Genomic DNA, 17,501 nt, shown 5'->3' on the forward strand with positions numbered 1-17,501 from the left:
AAACTGCTCTCACAGCTCTCCACATTGCGTTTTTATAGCACATCTTATACTGTCACTGAATGCTAATTATGATTTTAGTATCATCATTTGCATTTTATATTGCTTGTAATTCTTTTATATGTTCTTCTTGCAGCTGTGAGCTGGAACTGAACCAGCTCCCATCCCTGTCTGGCCTTGTGGAAAGGACAAATTCCTCTTCTACTGGAACCTAGAGAAGAAAGTCAAGTTCTTTATCACAAGGTCGTCTCTTGATTAGCTAACACCTAAGTATCTGAGAACTCCCTAATCACCTAGTAACCAGCGCTTGGCTAAGCACTGCCGCACCTCGAACAATTAGTCTCTTTTCATATCCTGCTTTATGGTAAAAAAAACTTTCCTCCTGCAGACTAACCATATGTGCAACTATAGGATTTTTTTTGTCCTTTTGTAAGCAGAAAAACCCGGAGGTTAACTTATCATTATAAAATGTTCCACATCATATAAAGTATAGTAAATACAATTTTTACTTAAGTTTAACAAGTTTTAAAAGGATAAAATATGATGTCCTTTAACAAAATATTTAACTTTTACTATATTTAAAGAGAACCAGTCATAGCTGGGCTTATTTGGGAATTTGAGTATTCAATCTTAAATTATAGCTGTGCTGGCTTAAAGTGGTTGTAAAGCCTAACCATTGTTTACCTTAACACCCCTTTCACACCACACCGCTGATAGCGTGGGCGGTAAAACGCCGCTATTTTTAGCGGCGTTTTACCACCGGATTTGCGGCGCATTTCGGCCGCTAGCGGGGCGCTTTTACCCCCGCTAGCGGCCGCGAAAGGGTTAAAACCGCCGCCAATACGCCGCAATAGCGGTGTTTTGCCGGCGGGATTACAGCGCTGCCCCATTGATTTCAATGGGGAGCAGCGGTGGAGGAGCGGTAAACACACCGCTCCTTCACCGCTCCAAAGAAGCTGCTGGAAGGACTTTTTTCTGACGTCCTGCCAGCGCAGCGCTGTAGTGTGAAAGCCCTCTGGGCTTTCACACTAGAAACAATGGTGCAGCTTCTTTAGGGCGTTTTGCAGGCGCTATTTCTAACGCTATAGCGCCTGCAAAACGCCCTGGTGTGAAAGGGGTCTAAAGGATATGTAAAGGTTTGTTTAACCACTTAAGCCCCGGATCAATTTGCAGCTAAAGGACCAAGCCCCTTTTTGCGATTCGGCACTGCGTCACTTTAACTGACAATTGCGCGGTCGTGCGACATGGCTCCCAAACAAAATGGGCGTCCTTTTATTCCCACAAATAGAGCTTTTGTTTGGTGGTATTTGATCACCTCTGCGGTTTTTATTTTTTTTCGCTATAAACAAAAAAACTGTGACAATTTTGAAAAAAATTCAATATTTTTTACTTTTTGCTAAAATAAATATCCCCCAAAAATATATAAAAAAACATTTTTTTTCCTCAGTTTAAGCTGATACGTATTCTTCTACATATTTTTGGTAAGAAAAAAAAAATATATCGCAATAAGTGTTTATTGATTGGTTTGCGCAAAAGTTATAGCGTCTACAAAATAGGGGATAGTTTTATGGCATTTTTATTAATTTTTTTTTTACTTGTAATTGTGGCGATCAGCGATTTTTATTGTGACTGCGACATTATGGTGGACACGTCGGACAATTTTGACACATTTTTGGGACCATTGGCATTAATACAGCGATCGGTGCAATTAAAATTGCACTGATTACTGTAAAAATGTCACTGGCAGTGATGGGGTTAACCACTAGGGTTCAGTGTAGGGGTTAAGTGTGTGTGTGTTTTTTTTACTGTAGGGGGCGTGGCTTGGCATGTGACGTCACTGATCGTTTTTCCCTATGACAGGGAACAGACGATCAGTGACAGGCTCACTAGGAAGCACAAGGAGAGGTTTGTTTGTTTACCTCTCCCCGTTCTTCAGCTCTGTGACCCGATCGGGGGACACCGGCGGCGATCGGGTCTGCGGGTCCCACGGCCATGGAGCTCAGGACCGGTGGCGCACTCGCGACCCACTTAAAGGGCAATGTACCTGTACGTGCTTGTGCCCAGCCATGCCATTCTGCCGACGTATATCGGCGTGAGCTGGTCCTTAAGTGGGTAAAAAAAAAAAAAAAAACATGTCCTACTTGCTTCCTCTGTGCAGTTGGTTTTGCACAGAGTGGCCCCAATCCTTTCCTTCTGGGGACCCTCAGGGACGATCCTGACTCCTTCTCTTCTTGAGTGCCCTGTTGGAGAGATGCTCTCCCTCGGGGCACTTGTGTGGGCACGTTTCTATGTCCTTCCGTTGTTTCCATTGACAAAGACAGCAGGACTTGGCCCCGGCACCCGCGTCACTGAATTTGATTGACAGCAGACAGAAGCCAATGGCTGCTCTGCTATCAATCTATCCAATCAGGACCCGAGACACCGTCTGGAGCTGGTGTGTTCGTCCCCGTCGCTGGAAAGAATGGGTTCAAGTAAGTAAAAGTGGGGCTCCTGCATCACAGGATTTTCTTCACCTTAATGCTTAGAATGTTTTAAGGTGAAAAACCTTCAGGGTTTACAACCCCTTAAATGCATTCCTTGCATTAAGGTAAAAAATGTTTAGGCATCAGTATCTCCCTCACCCCCTCCTTTTACCTGGACCCTCATTCAATCCTGTGCTGTGCACGTCTGCAGCTCTCCTCTCCCCTCACTACTGGCTCACTGGCTTTGCTGCGGCACCTGGAGCCATTGGCTCCCAGTATTGTCAATGAATGTCAGTGATGAGGTGGGGGGGGGGGGCAGGGCTGAGTCCAGCTGTCTGTGTCAATGAACACAGACAGCGGGGCTCAGGAGCAAGCACGCACAAGTGCCCCCAGAGGAAGAGTTTTTCTATGGGGGCACTGGAGAGATAGGAGGGGCCAGGATCACAGAGCAGGTACGTATGAAAGTGTTATTTAAAAAAAAAAAAAAAAAAAAAATTACATTTACAACCACTTTAAAGTGGTTGTAAACCCTCCTGGGAAAAAAAAAAAAAAAACCCTGCAAGATAAAGGCATAATGAGCTAGTATGCATAGCATACTAGCTCATTATGAATTACTTACCCGAGAACGAAGCCCCCGCAGCCATCATCGTCTCCCTTTCCGGCCGGCGACATCTATCCTGGAGGTTACTTCCGGGTACCCTGGCTCTGGGGCTGTGATTGCCCGGAACCATGATGACGTCACTCCTGCACATGCACGGTAGCCGCCGGGTACGGCACAGTACAACTGAAGCAACGGCGCATACGTGCCATTGCTTCAGTTGGCTTAAGTGCGCATGTGCCGCATGACGTTCTCACATGCAAATACAGGGATATCTCCTAAACTGTGCAGGTTTAGGAGATATCCAGTGCAGCTACAGGCAAGCCTAATTATAGTCTTGCCTGTAGTTTAAAGTAGTTGTAAAGGGTTTACAACCACTTTAAGCCTGGGCACAATATATGTTTTTTTCCATTCAACTCAGCGGGCTGAATGAAAAAACAAACTGACAGGTCGCTCTACTTCCTGCAACTAGACTGGTCCCTCAGCCTCTTCTGACATGCCCTCAAGCAGTCTAGGATCCTGAAATCATTAGGACCAAAGCAGGGTTCGTAGCCCTGCATTTAATGTGATGATGCCAAGGGACAGTCCATCTGGACAGCTCGGGTTTTGAATCATGTGTCCAGACTGAAACCCAGACACATTATTCAGATAGGAATGTGGCTATTACTATTCTTTTTGAAGTGCCCAAAAGGTGTCCCATGTAGTGTATACTAAAAAAATAAAATAAATTCCTGCTGTGTGCTGCTAAAGTGTTCCGGTTTGGCTTGAACAAAAAGTGGCAACCCTAGCTACTATTGTCACTATCAGGAGTTTGGTCTGCACAGCCAGCCAGTATGTGTCCACCGAGCCACCTCCATCAAAACATTCTCTGCGGCTATTACCTTTTGTACCACCACCCCCTCCCTTTAGAATGTAAGCTCTATGAGCAGGGCCTTCCTGTAACTTCTGTATTGAACTGTACTGTAAGGCTCGGTTCACACAGGGGCGGCACAACTTGTAGCGCGACTCACAGACGTGACCTGCACACGACTTCAGCGGCGACTTGCAAAACGACTTCTGTATAGAAGTCAATGCAAGTCGCCTGAAGTCGCCCCAAAAATAGTACAGGAACCTTTTTTCTAAGTCGGAGCGACTTGAGTCGCTCCTATTAGAACGGTTCCATAGTACAGAACGGAGCACGACTTGTCAGGCGGCTAAGTCGCCTGACAAGTCGCTCCTGTGTGAACCGGCACTAATTGTGTTGTCCCCCCTATACATTGTAAAGCGCTCTGTAAACTGTAGGTGCTATATAAATCGTGAATAATAATAATAATAATATCAAGACAGATTGGGGTTAATTTACTAAAACTGGAGAGTATAAAATCTGGTGCAGCTCTGCATAGAAACCAATCAGCTTCCAGGTTTTTTAGTAAAAGCTTCATTGAACAGGCTGAAGTTAGAAGCTGATTAGCTACCATGCAGAGCTGCACCAGATTTTGCACTCTCCAATTAGTAAATCAGCCCATATTGTTTCATGTATATGCGCTGCGCAGACACTGCTTTAACAGCTAACAATGAAATTATTATACAAACTACAATATATGTTATTCTCACATCCTACCAGCTTGCCTGTCCTTATAATGTCACGCAGTGCTGGCACTTATCCTTTTTGAAACAACAGAGAAAAAAGCAAATCGTACAAATCCAGAAGGGACGTCGCAGTGGCTCTCGGCGATTGCAGGTTTTGCGGTTGCCTGCAGAATGTGTACGTCTAAGACAAGCTTTAACCTTTCTCTAACACAATGGTGTACAATAGCATAGCATGATTTCTCCCTTATTGTGACAGTTACTTGGAAGTCAAGGCTGGCTGCATCATGGAAATAATATAAACAACACTTTTCTGCCATTCCAGTAACTACCAGAGGCAGAAAAACATGTCACCGACATGGCTCCGCAGATTTCAGCACTTGCAAAGTATTTGTTTGTCTGTTACATTTAAATAGCGCCTTGGAAAAAAACAAGTTGTTTGTTTCATGTCCATATGGAGGAACGTACATGAGTATTTTCTTTGGGTTTATAATGAATCAATTTAGCTCGTGTTTTCATAATCCAGTAATAAGATCAAATGATATTAGTGTCTATACACAAAACAGAAGTACGCGTTCCGTTTCAAGGCCTACACTCCACTTCATGTCACTGGAAAGTAGCTTCTAGCCTCTCTCGCTGGTCATTTTAAAATGTGTTTTGGTTATATGGGGAAGGGTTAGAGCTTCTGTCATCTGTTTACTTGTTGGTGAGATTTTCCTTCACTTTCTAGCAAAGTAGGAAGTGAACACTCACCAAGATGACACCAACAAAAACAGAAAGTCATTTTTAGTAGAGTTTGAACTTCTCTAAGAGGGCATTCTTCCACTGACCACCAATGTAAAGGTCTCCTCACCCACCGACCTCCAATGTAAGGGTCACCTCTCCCACTGACCACCAATGTAAGGGTCGCACCTCCTATTGACCATTAAAGTGATTATAAAGGCTTGTTTTTTTCCTATAAAAACAAACATGTGACACTTACCTGCCCTGTTGCAGTGGATTTGCACAGAGCAGCCCAGATCCTCCTCTTCTCTGGTCCCTCTTCTGTGCTCCTAACCCTCCCCCTCTGTTGAGTGCGACACCAGCAAACAGATTGCTATAGGGGCAACTGAGCCAAGTCACAGCTCCCTGAGTCCATTCAGACATGGAGCCCTAACCCGGCCCCACCCCTCTCCCCTGATTGGCTAGCTGACTTTGATTGAGAGCAGCAGGAGCCAATAGCATGCAGCTGTGTCTCAGCCAATCAGAAATAAGAATCTCGGAAGGCTGAGACACTCATGGACATCGCTGGCCAGAGAGGGACGTCAGGTAAGTATTGGGGGGGGGGGGGGCTGAAGAGGGCTGCTGCACACAGAAGGCTTTTTATCTTAATGCATAGAATGTATTAAGATTAAAAAAAACTGCCTTTACAACCCCTTTAATATAAGAGGGTATCTCTCCCAGTGACTATCAATGTAAGGGTTACCTCTCCCACGACCACCAATGTAAAGGTCACCTCTCCTACTGACCATTAATGTAAGGGGGTTTCTCTCCCACTGACCACCAATGTAAGAGGAAATTACACTATCCACCAATTATGGGAACATTACACTATCCACCAAGTATGAGGACATTACACTATCACTAACACCAAGGAAAATAAGGCACTACACTAGCCAATAATGTAAGGGCGCACTTCTCCCATTTACTACCAGTGTAAGAGGATACTACACCACACAATAATGTAAAAGGATACTACATTAGCCATCAATATAAGAGGACTAGAGCTGCCACGACGAGTTGAAGTAATCGATTACGTCGACTACAAAAATACGTCTATGTGCGTGCAGGGCGTCGATGCGTCACACTGCTCCGTGTCTCCCACTCACCTCCGTGCTGCCGTCCCCCTCCGTGCCGCTGTCCACCTCTCTTCTCCCTCTCCGTGCATCTGTCCCCCTCTCTTCTCCCCCTCTGTGCATCTTTCCCCCTCCGTGCTGCCGTCCCCCTCTCTTCTCCCTCTCCGTGCATCTGTCCCCCTCTCTTCTCCCCCTCCGTGCATCTGTCCCCCTCTCTTCTCCCCCTCTGTGCATCTGTCCCCTTCCGTGCTGCCGTCCCCCTCTCTTCTCCCTCTCCGTGCATCTGTCCCCCTCTCTTCTCCCTCTCCGTGCATCTGTCCCCCTCTCTTCTCCCTCTCCGTGCATCTGTCCCCCTCTCTTCTCCCTCTCCGTGCATCTGTCCCCCTCTCTTCTCCCCCTCTGTGCATCTGTCCCCTTCCGTGCTGCCGTCCCCCTCTCTTCTCCCTCTCCGTGCATCTGTCCCCCTCTCTTCTCCCCCTCCGTGCATCTGTCCCCCTCCGTGCTGCCATCCCCCTCTCTTCTCCCTCACCGTGCATCTGTCCTCTCCATCTCTCTCTTCTCTGAGTCCCCCTCCGTGCTGCCACCCCCCCTTGGTATCTCAGGATGGAGAGCGGAGGTAGAAGGTGGTAAACCCAGCTCCTTCGTTTTCAGAATGGACAGAGTCAGTGACCACTGACTCTGTCCATTCACATAACTGAAACATTGTAACCACCTCTGATTACAATGTCTCAGTTAATGAATGGAGAGAAGCCGCTGTCTTCTCTCCATTCATTATCAGTGCAGCAGAGGCTGCAGAGAAAGGGACTGGGGAATCTCTGTCCCCAGTCCCTTTCCCTGTCTCAAATAGGAGATGTCAGAGGTCTGTTAAGACCCCTGATATCTCACCATAGCCCCCCCCAACAGGGCTGATAAAAAATTGCAATAAATAACAAAAAAAAAAAAAATGTAAAAAATAATAAAACAAAAAAAAAAAACACACTGACGCTGTCCCCACACACCCTCCCCCTTAAAAAATAAAGAATTGCAAAAAATAAATTATAAATAAATAATAAATTATAAACATTCATGAACTTCTGAACAAAAAATAAAAAGCTAAGATAAAAGAAATGTTATATATATATATATATATATATATATATTCTTTTATCTTAAAGCGGAGGTCCACCCTAAAGTGGAGCTTCCGCTCATTGGAACCCCCCCCCCCTCCGGCGCCACAATTGCCACCTTTCAGGGGGGAGGGGGGTACAGTACAGGTATCTGCACCCACTTCCGGCATAGATATCTGCAGAAGATACGCCCCTTTCCGCAGAATCTACGCCCCTTTCCGAAAGTCCCCCGCTGCCTGCTGGGAAACACATGGATCCCAGAGACAGCGGGGACCATCCTTATTGCGCAGCACGACTCGCGCATGCGCAGTAGGGAACCGGGAAATGAAGCCGCAAGGCTCCACTTCCTGATTCCCATACCCAAGATGGCGGCGGCAGCACCCGAGAGACGATCGAGAGATCGGCTTCGGGTGCCGACATCGCAGGCGCGCTGGGCGGGTAAGTGTCATTATTTTAAAAGTCAGCAGCTGCAGTATTTGTAGCTGCTGGCTTTTAAAAAAAAAAAAAACGGCGGACTCCCACTTTAACTTTGCAAAAAATAAGTACATAAAAAAAGGTAAGATAAAAGAATATAAGTACATACTTATATATAATATATATATATATATATATATATATATATATATATATATATATATATATATATATGTATGTACTAGTTATATTCTTTTATCTTACCTTATTTATTTTTTTTATGTACTTATTTTTTGTAAAGTTATCCAAAGGATTAATTAGCTAATCAAAAAAAAAACACTAGATTAATAAAAATAAATAAAAATAATCGTCTAGTCGATGACTAATCGAAAAAATAATCGATAGATTAGTCGACAGACAAACTAAACGTTAGTTGCAGCTCTAAAGAGGACATTACACTATCCTGTATTGCAGGGTTTCTCAACTAGGGTTCCTCCAGAGATTGCTAGAGGTTCCTTGAGCAATGAGAAATTTCTGCCACTTAGATATGTTCCCACTGACACCATTGATCTTTTCAGCAATCTGTAAGATTCTTCCCAATGTTCACAAGTGTAAGAAGCATTCTTCCCACTGACCATCACACTAATATATCATCAGTTGTAGTTATAGTCATTTTTAGCAGGGGTTCCTTGAGACTGGAAATCTATTTCAAGGGTTCCCCGTGTTGAAAAGGTTGAGAAAAGCTGCTCTAATGTAAGAGGACACCATCCTAACCACCCAAGTAATGGGGCACCTCTTCCACTGACCATCCTTATAAGAGGACACTACACTTATAACCAAAGCAGGAGGGCATTCTTTAAAAGTCCCACAAATCCAAGGTGGCCCTGCTCCACTAATTACCAATGCAGGGGAGCCCTTCCCCACTGAACACTAATGTAAAGGTCACCTCTTCTACAGACCACCAATGTAAGGTTTACTTTTCTACTGACCATTAATGTAAGTGATACCTCTCTCTGACCACCAATTTAAGCGGACATTACACTAACCACTCATGTAAATAGATGCTACATTAGCCACCAAATTTAGGGTGGTCCTCTCCCACTGACTACTAATGTAATGAGGGCACGGCACCAAGCAGAGGACACCACATTAACTACCAATGTAAGAGGGTAAGAGGACACTGCATTACCTACCAATGCAAGGCACTCCCCCCACTAATCTCTAGTGTAAGAGGGCATTACATTATCCATCAATATAAGAAGACACTATAATAATCACCAATGTAATGGGACACCTCTCCTACTGACCATCCATGTAAGAGGACACTACACTAATAACCAAAGTAAGAGGGCATTCTTTTAACTCACCAGAAATCCAAGGTAGCCCACCTCCATTGACTACCAATGTAAGGGGCTCTTATCCACTGATCACCAATGAAGGGTCTTTTGGCTTCCAATGTAAGGGAGCACTTCTGCACTGGCCACCAATATCAAAGAGACATTTTCTACTGATCACCAATGTAAGGGGGCATTTTGCACTGGCCACCAATGTAATGGAACACTACAATTATCACTGTCAGGGTTTCTTTTCTGGTCATTAACCACTTCCTGTCGATGTGGCGCATATATGTGGCAGGTGGGCTTTAACGTCAAGAGGCTGTATATATGCGGCCTTATGTAAACAGTTTCCTGTGCTGAGAGTGCGCTTCCAGCAAATTCACGGGTAGGGACTAGAAAGCTCCCGAAGCATACTTGCAATCGGGAGCTTTCTGATAATGTGACCACTGTGACAGCCAATGAGAAGCTTTTAAAGGGCAATGGGAAGAAGTTAATATTTGTTTACTTTCATAATTATAACAGAAAATAATTTTTTTGCATAGAGCAGCAGAATGTTATAAAAATGTGCTCTGGGTATCAAATACACTGGATATACCACATTTCCTATTATTTTATTTATACCGGTAATTATATCTACAACTTGCTGGTCACTCTAATCTACCATATGCTGTAGATATTAAAATATAAAAAATGTTTGTCTTTGTTTATTGATTTTTATTTTATTTGAACACAAATACTTATGAAAAAAACAGAAAGGTCAAGAGATTCAAGATAAGATCCATATTCAGTAATATATATACATATATACATATATAACATGAAGTCATGTATACTAGTACATAAGGCAAATAAGAGTACAACTTGGTGATTTCCTGATAGGTAAAAAACAAGGGAGCATATCCAGGGCCATCTTATTATCATCAGCCCCTGGGTAAAGTAATGCACTTGGGCCCCCACCAGATATGGTGACCTGTGGCGTACTATGCGCATGGTGGCAAGGAGTGGGTGTGGCTAAATGATGCTACATATTGGGCGTGGATTTTAAGTCTTGAGTTTTGATTAGCAACAAAAAATACACACAATCAGGGAATTATCCCAAATTAAATTCACCCCCTATACACACTGTCTCGCCTTCTCTACACACTGCCCCCCCATATGCACAGACCCTCTGTATACACTAACTTTTTCCCTGTACACACCGCTCCCAATCATTTTTGAAACTACCCCCCCACTCCTGTAAACACTGTCCCCTGCCATAAATGTCTCTCCCAGCCTATCAGCGGCCTGTATTAATGTATGACTTTACACAGTACGGGGGGGGGGGGGGGGGAGCAGGATGGCATAGTGCAGGGGGGTTGGAGGACACAGTAAAGGGGAGGTCAGGAGTGTACAGCATAGGTTGTATAGTGGCAGATTTGGGTAGTATAGGTGGTATAGTGGGAGGTTTGGGTAGTATAGTGGGAGGTTTGGGTAGTATAGGGTGGTAAAATGGGAGGATTGGGTAGTATAGGGTGGTATATTGGCAGGTTTGTGTAGTATAGTGGAGGGTTTGGGTAGCATAGGGTGGCGTAGTGCAAGGTTTGGGTAGCATAGGGTGGTATTGTGGCAGGTTTGAGTAGTATAGGGTGGTATTGTGGCAGGTTTGGGTAGTATAGGTGGTATAGTGGCAGATGTGGGTAGATAGGGAGGTATGGTGGCAGATGTGGGTAGATAGGGAGGTATAGTGGCAGATGTGGGTAGATAGGGAGGTATAGTGGCAGATGTGGGTAGATAGGGAGGTATGGTGGCAGATGTGGGTAGATAGGGAGGTATGGTGGCAGATGTAGATAGGGAGTTATAGTGGCAGATGTGGGTAGATGGGAAGTTATAGTGGCAGATGTGGATATAGGGAGGCATGGTGGCAGATGTGGGTAGACAGGGAGGTGTGAAGCAAATAAGAGAAGTTCATTATAGGGTTTACTTTAACCACTTAACCGCCCTATAGCCAAATGACGGCTGCTTCTACCAACTCGCCAATACGATCAAATCCAGAATCTTTTTTTTTTTTTTTCAGGCTTCCCAGCTTAGAGGTGAGATGTGGGGTCTTATTGACCCCATATCTCACTGTAAAGAGGACCTGTCATGCCATATTCCTATTACAAGGGATGTTTACATTCCTTGTAATAGGAATAAAAGTGATCAAAAAATTTATTTTTGGGGAAAAAAATGTCAAACTAAAATAAATAAAGTAAAATGAAAAATAAAATGTTTTATTTTTTTTTTTAAAGCGCCCCTGTCCCCATGTGCTCGCATGCAGAAGCGAACGCATACGTAAGTCCCGCCCACATATGAAAACGGTGCTCAAACCACACATGTGAGGTATCGCTGCGAACGTTAGAGCGAGAGCAATAATTCTAGCCCTAGACCTCCTCTGTAACTCAAAACATATAACCAGTAAAAAAAAATGTAATCGTCGCCTATGGGGATTTTTAAATAGCGACGTTTGGCGCCATTCCACGAGCCTGTGCAATTTTGAAGAGTGACATGTTAGGTATCGATTTACTCAGCGTAACTTCATCTTTCACATTATGCAAAAATTGGGCTAACTTTACTGTGTTTTTTTTTTTAAGCACAAAACTGTTTTTTTTCCAAAAAAAAGCATTCGAAAAATTGCTGCGCAAATACCGTGCGAGATAAAAAGTTGCAACGACCACCATTGTATTCTCCATGGTGTTTGATAAAAAAACATATATAATGTTTTGGGATTCTATGTAATTTTCTAGCAAATAAATGATGATTTTTACATGTAGGAGAGAAATGTCAGAATTGTCCTGGGTGCTCCAGAACGCCTGATGGCGCTCCCTGCATGTTGGGCCTCTGTATGTGGCCACACTGTGTAAAAGTCTCACACATGTGGTATCGCCATACTCGGGAGTAATAGCAGAATGTGTTTGGGGGTGTAATTTGTGGTATGCATATGCTGTGTGAGAAATAAACTGATAATATGACAATTTTGTGAAAGAAAAAAAAAAAGTAAAAAAAATCTTGATTTTGCAAAGAATTGTGGGAAAAAATGACAACTTCAAAAAACTCATCATGCCTCTTACTAAATACCTTGGAATGTCTTCTTTCCAAAAAGGGGTCATTTGGGGGGTATTTGTACTTTTCTGGCATGTTAGGGTCTCAAGAATTCAAATAGGCCGTCAGTACTTCAGGTGTGATCAATTTTCAGATATTGGCGCCATAGCTTGTGGACTCTATAACTTTCACAAAGACCAAAAAAATATCCACCAATTTGTACTTTTTTTTTACCAAAGATATGTAGTAGTATAAATTTTGGCCAAAATTTATGAAGAAAAAATTACTAATCTGCTAAATTTTATAACAGAAACAAAGAAAAATTCATTTTCTTACAGAATTTTCTGTATTTTTTCTTTTATAGCACAAAAAATAAAAAACCCAGCGGTGATTAAATACCACCAAAAGAAAGCTCCATTTGTGTGAAAAAAAGGACAAAGATTTCATATAGGTCCAGTGTTGCATGACTGAGTAATTGTCATTCAAAATGTGAGAGCACCGAAAGCTGAAAATTGGTCTGGTTATTAAGGGTGTTTAAGTGCCCAGTGGTCAAGTGGTTAAAGTGGAGTTCCACCCCAAAAAAATAAAATATTACTGTTCTTAAAAAACATAAAAAAAAAACATTTGGAGAATTTTTTTTTTTTTTACTCACCTCTAAATGCCTGTTGCTAGGGGGTCCCTCGTAGTCTGCCTCCTTCTGCGCCTGGGCTCCTGACGTCACTTCCCTCATCGCAGGAAGGGAGATCGCCTCTCTCCCCTCCCTCTTGTCAATCATCTGAGACACGCCACAGGTCCCAGTTGATTGCGTGGCCAGTCACGGCCCACGGCGCGTGGCGAGGCTCGCGCATGCACAGTAGGTGCCCAGCTGTGAAGTCACAGCCGGGTGGCCACAGTTAAAATGCCGGCGCCGAGTGGAGGGGGGGACTTTGATCCCCCACATCGCTGGACCCTGGGACAGGTAAGTGTCCGATTATTAAAAGTCAGCAGCTGCAGTATTTGTAGCTGCTGACTTTAATATTTTTTTTTTTAAGCGGAACACCGCTTTAAGTTACAATAGGCAGGGCATATTTCAGGTTTGGGCTGAACTGTCTGATATTGTCATCTGGGGAGTGTTGCTCCTTTCAAGCTCAGGTGCTAAAATCTAAATGTCACATTTATTTGTAACAAGCTATTACCAAACCTTTCACGCTTTTCAAAAATCCATTAGTTGTACATTAGATGAAGATGACATTCGTTAACAAACCCCAGGCGGAACTGAATACTTTTCTACAATTTGTTATGTCTCAGCATTTTAAAATTTAACCTTTTTTTAACAAATTTGTCTGTTTTTTTTAATGAAACAGACAAATTTATTTGATTTCATAAAAAGCAAGACAGTGTTCAGTGAAAGCCTGGTAATGTGTTTGTGCCACCCCCAACATTACAACATCATGATTGATATACGTAGCATATAAATTACAGGTTATGCGGCCAGTTACTCTATTGCCCTGTACACAGAAGCAGATTTTCTATCTGAAAAAAACGGATGTTTTTTCCGACGTAATTCTGCTCAAGCTTGGCTTGCATACACACGGTCACACAAAAGTTTGCTGAACTTTCGACCGTCAAGAACGCGGTAACGTACAACACTACGACGAGCCAAGAAAATGAAGTTCAATGTTTCCGAGCATGCGTCAAATTGTTTCCGAGCATGCGTAGGAATTTTGCATGTCGGAATTTGTACAGAAGATTGGAATTTCCGATCTGAACTTTTTCCGACCGAAAAAATTGAGAACCTGCTCTCAATCTTTTGCTGGCCGAAATTCTGACAGCAAAAGTCCGATGGAGCATTCACACTATCGCATTTTCTGACCCAAAGCTCTCATCAGGCTTTTGCTGGCGGAATTTCCGATCATGTGTAAGATAAGACATTGGTCGCCAACTTTTCAGACCTCATGGACCACTAAACTCAAAGTTCTGAAACCTGTGGACCACTAATATGAATTTTACATGCCTTATATACACACACACAGACACACAAACACAGACACACAATGATCCAGCTCTCTGTCCCCTTCCTCATGGATCACACTGCTGCCTTATACTCACAATACTCTGGCTCTCTGTCCCCCCCCCCCCCCTCAGCACTCTGAATCACACTGCTGCCTTACACAGATTCCTCTCTCCTCCAGCCATGTGCTCGAGCTCCGTGCTCCCTCCCATAGTCTTTGACCATGCTGCCATTAGAATTCCCCGCCTTCTTCACCTCCCGCTCTCTACGCTACTCCCGGTGCCTCCCTCTGAGTTCACAGGAGCTGAAACTACAGAGGAGGCTTCGGGAATCAGTACTGACTCTCAGCACGCACTGAGAACAACACTGGTAACAACATTGGGTGGTATATATCCACCACAATGTTGATTTGTGGCAGAATCCCTGAGGGTAGAATTTTATTGTGGAACATCAGTGGTAATGGCAACTGCTGCTCTAAGATGCAAATTGTCTCTTGCTGGGTACAGGAAAATAAACACAGGAAACTGCTAAATATACAGATGAAAAGCATAAAAGGAAACGGTTTTTCCTGCCAAAGAATTTGTATTTCTATGTATCCAGTCCTGAGATTTATACAAGACTATTACTGCACCACACTCTGATGACCTGATTTTTCTAAATAGCAGTTGAGCAATACAGCTTAGTCACCTCCCCACCTCAGTCTGTGATTGAACAGTATAGGAGCAGCAGAATGCTGATAATTCATCCCATGATCAATAGCTTATTGTCAGCAGATGTGCAACTAGCACACCTAATTGGCTACCAATTTAGCCAACCCCTCTAAGACTGTGTTTCTGTACAGAGGATAAAAAGATGCTGATAGCAATACATTTCGGGCTGGTTCACACCAAAACATGGTACGGGAAAGGCGCGTTTCCTGCACTACGCACAAAACGCACTGCCTTTGTGATCTGCTGCGAGTGTCAATGTAATGTTAATGGAACCCCAAATGCAGATCATAAATGCAGCACGTTTGCTAGCACCTGATTGCATGGAACCGCAGTACCATGCAATTTGGTGCAGTGCATTTTTAAAAATGTAGTGCATGCAATAAATTTTCTGCGTTCTGGAGCAACATGTTCAAATGAATGGGCTGCAAAATTGCACTGAATGGGAACACGGCCTACATTCCCATGCAGTTGACGTACAAGCTGGCTATTAATGATATCTTAACCACTTGCCTACAGGGCACTTTCAACCCCTTCCTGCCCAGGCCATTTTTCAGCTTTGAATGACAATTACATGGTCATGCTACACTGTAACCATGTGAAATTTTTATCATTTTCTTCACACAAATAGAGCTTTCTTTTGGTGGTATTTAATTACTGCTGGGTTTTTTATTTTTTACAAAAAAAAGAGACCGAACATTTGAAAAAAAAAAAAAGTTTCTTCGGCACTTATGGGCACTGATAGGCTGCACTGATGGGCACTGATGAGGTGCCACTTATGGGTACTGATTAGGTGGTACTGATGAGGAGGCACTAATATGCCACACTTATGGGGACTGATAGGTGGCACTGATGAGCATTGATAGGCGGCACTGATGGTTGGCACTAATAGGTGGGCACTGATAAGCGGCACTGATGGGTGGCATTGATGGGCAGCACTGATAGCCAGTGCTGACTGGCATCCCTAATGGGCACTGATTGATGGCACTGGTGGGCACTGATGGAGCTATATTGTAATCAGGGCACTAATGATCAGTCCCCTGATTACATGTCTTGATGCCCCCTGCGAGGGGATTGGCTCTCCTCGCCACACACTCTGTTAGTGTGAGACGATGAGAGACGATTACTGGCATTTCCGTGTTTAAATGTGACCGGCTGTGATTGGACATAGCTGATCACATGGTTAAAGAGTCCTAGCAACACAGCACTGCTTCGATTGCTGTGCTGCATGCTCCCGTGGACACACAAGAGTGGCTGTTCTGGGAAGACATCATTCCAAAACGAGAGCCGCACCGCCCCTCCGTCATTTGACAGCGGTTAAAGTGGTTCTAAAGCCAGGATATTTTTTACCTTCAAATGGATGTAAACCCTCACATATACAAAGTGAAGTGAATAGCCTCAGGGCACATCCCGTTAAAAATCTTTCTTCATCTTTCAGCAGTACATAGCGGTGGGTGAGGAGACTGGGCTTACGCTGTGTGAGAGCTGATTGGAGGAAAGGGACACCCCCCTCCACATAGGCAGAGGAATGAAGGAACATGCAGAGCTGTATTCTGAATAGACAAGCTCCCTGCTTATCTCTCTCTAAGCTCCCTCCCTGACACAAATTTTCCACTCATGTTCGTCTGTCGGAGAACTTGTCAGAAGGGACTCATGCTGATAATAGAGGAGGGAAGCCCCAGAGAGAAACGGCACTTAGAGCTTTGGAGAGAGATAAGTAAATACTACAGATATATAGTATGTGCTTAGTTCAAATTTCATGAGTGGCGTTTACAACCACTTTAATGCATTCCATGATTATGGTAAAAAATGTCACAGTGGCTATATCACACCATCACCTCCCTTTACACTTAACTGAGTCCTTTCTGGATCCAGCACTGTGCTGGTCTGCAGCAGCACTTGACTGTGTTCCTCTTCTCACGGGACACAGATGTAGCAGCGAGAGCCATTGGTTCCTGCTGTTATCAATGAAATCCTGTGAAGAGGTAGTGGGGGGTGGGACTGAGCCGTGCTGTGTGTGTGTCTATGGAGGGAGCCTGCAAGTGTGTCCCCCACAGCAAGACACACTCAGAGGAGGACAGGTCAAGATCGCCATCAGGGGACCTCAGAAGAGGAGGTTTGGGGCTGCTTTATGTAATACCACTGCACAGAGCAGGTAAGAATAACATGTTTGTTATTTTATTAAAAAGAAAATAACTTTACAACCGCATTAATTGATATATAATAGCACTGACTGATGTATTTTTGTATCTGAATGAAGTTCAGATTTTAGGAAATGACTGGATAAAATGTTGCATTTTAAACAGAACCAGGAAGATAGAGTTCTCATGTGTAGTTCAGCAAACACCCCCTAATAACATTAGGCCCATTGGCATGATGGGTGATGACAACTGGGCACTTTCTGCTCTGGAAGTTTTTATTCATTATGCACA

General features: G+C 43.8%; 1 protein-coding gene across 2 annotated transcripts in view; it reads right to left on the minus strand.

Annotated features, from left to right (window-relative positions):
• The window catches only part of SUSD4 (sushi domain containing 4), a 279,756-nt gene that overhangs the window by 50,154 nt on the left and 212,101 nt on the right, over positions 1-17,501 (minus strand). The window lies entirely within an intron of this gene.

Source organism: Lithobates pipiens, unplaced genomic scaffold, assembly GCF_037356315.1.
Source record: "Lithobates pipiens isolate NorthernLeopardFrog02 unplaced genomic scaffold, aLitPip1_a1.2 Scaffold_18, whole genome shotgun sequence".
Classification (NCBI taxonomy): Eukaryota; Metazoa; Chordata; class Amphibia; order Anura; family Ranidae; genus Lithobates; species Lithobates pipiens.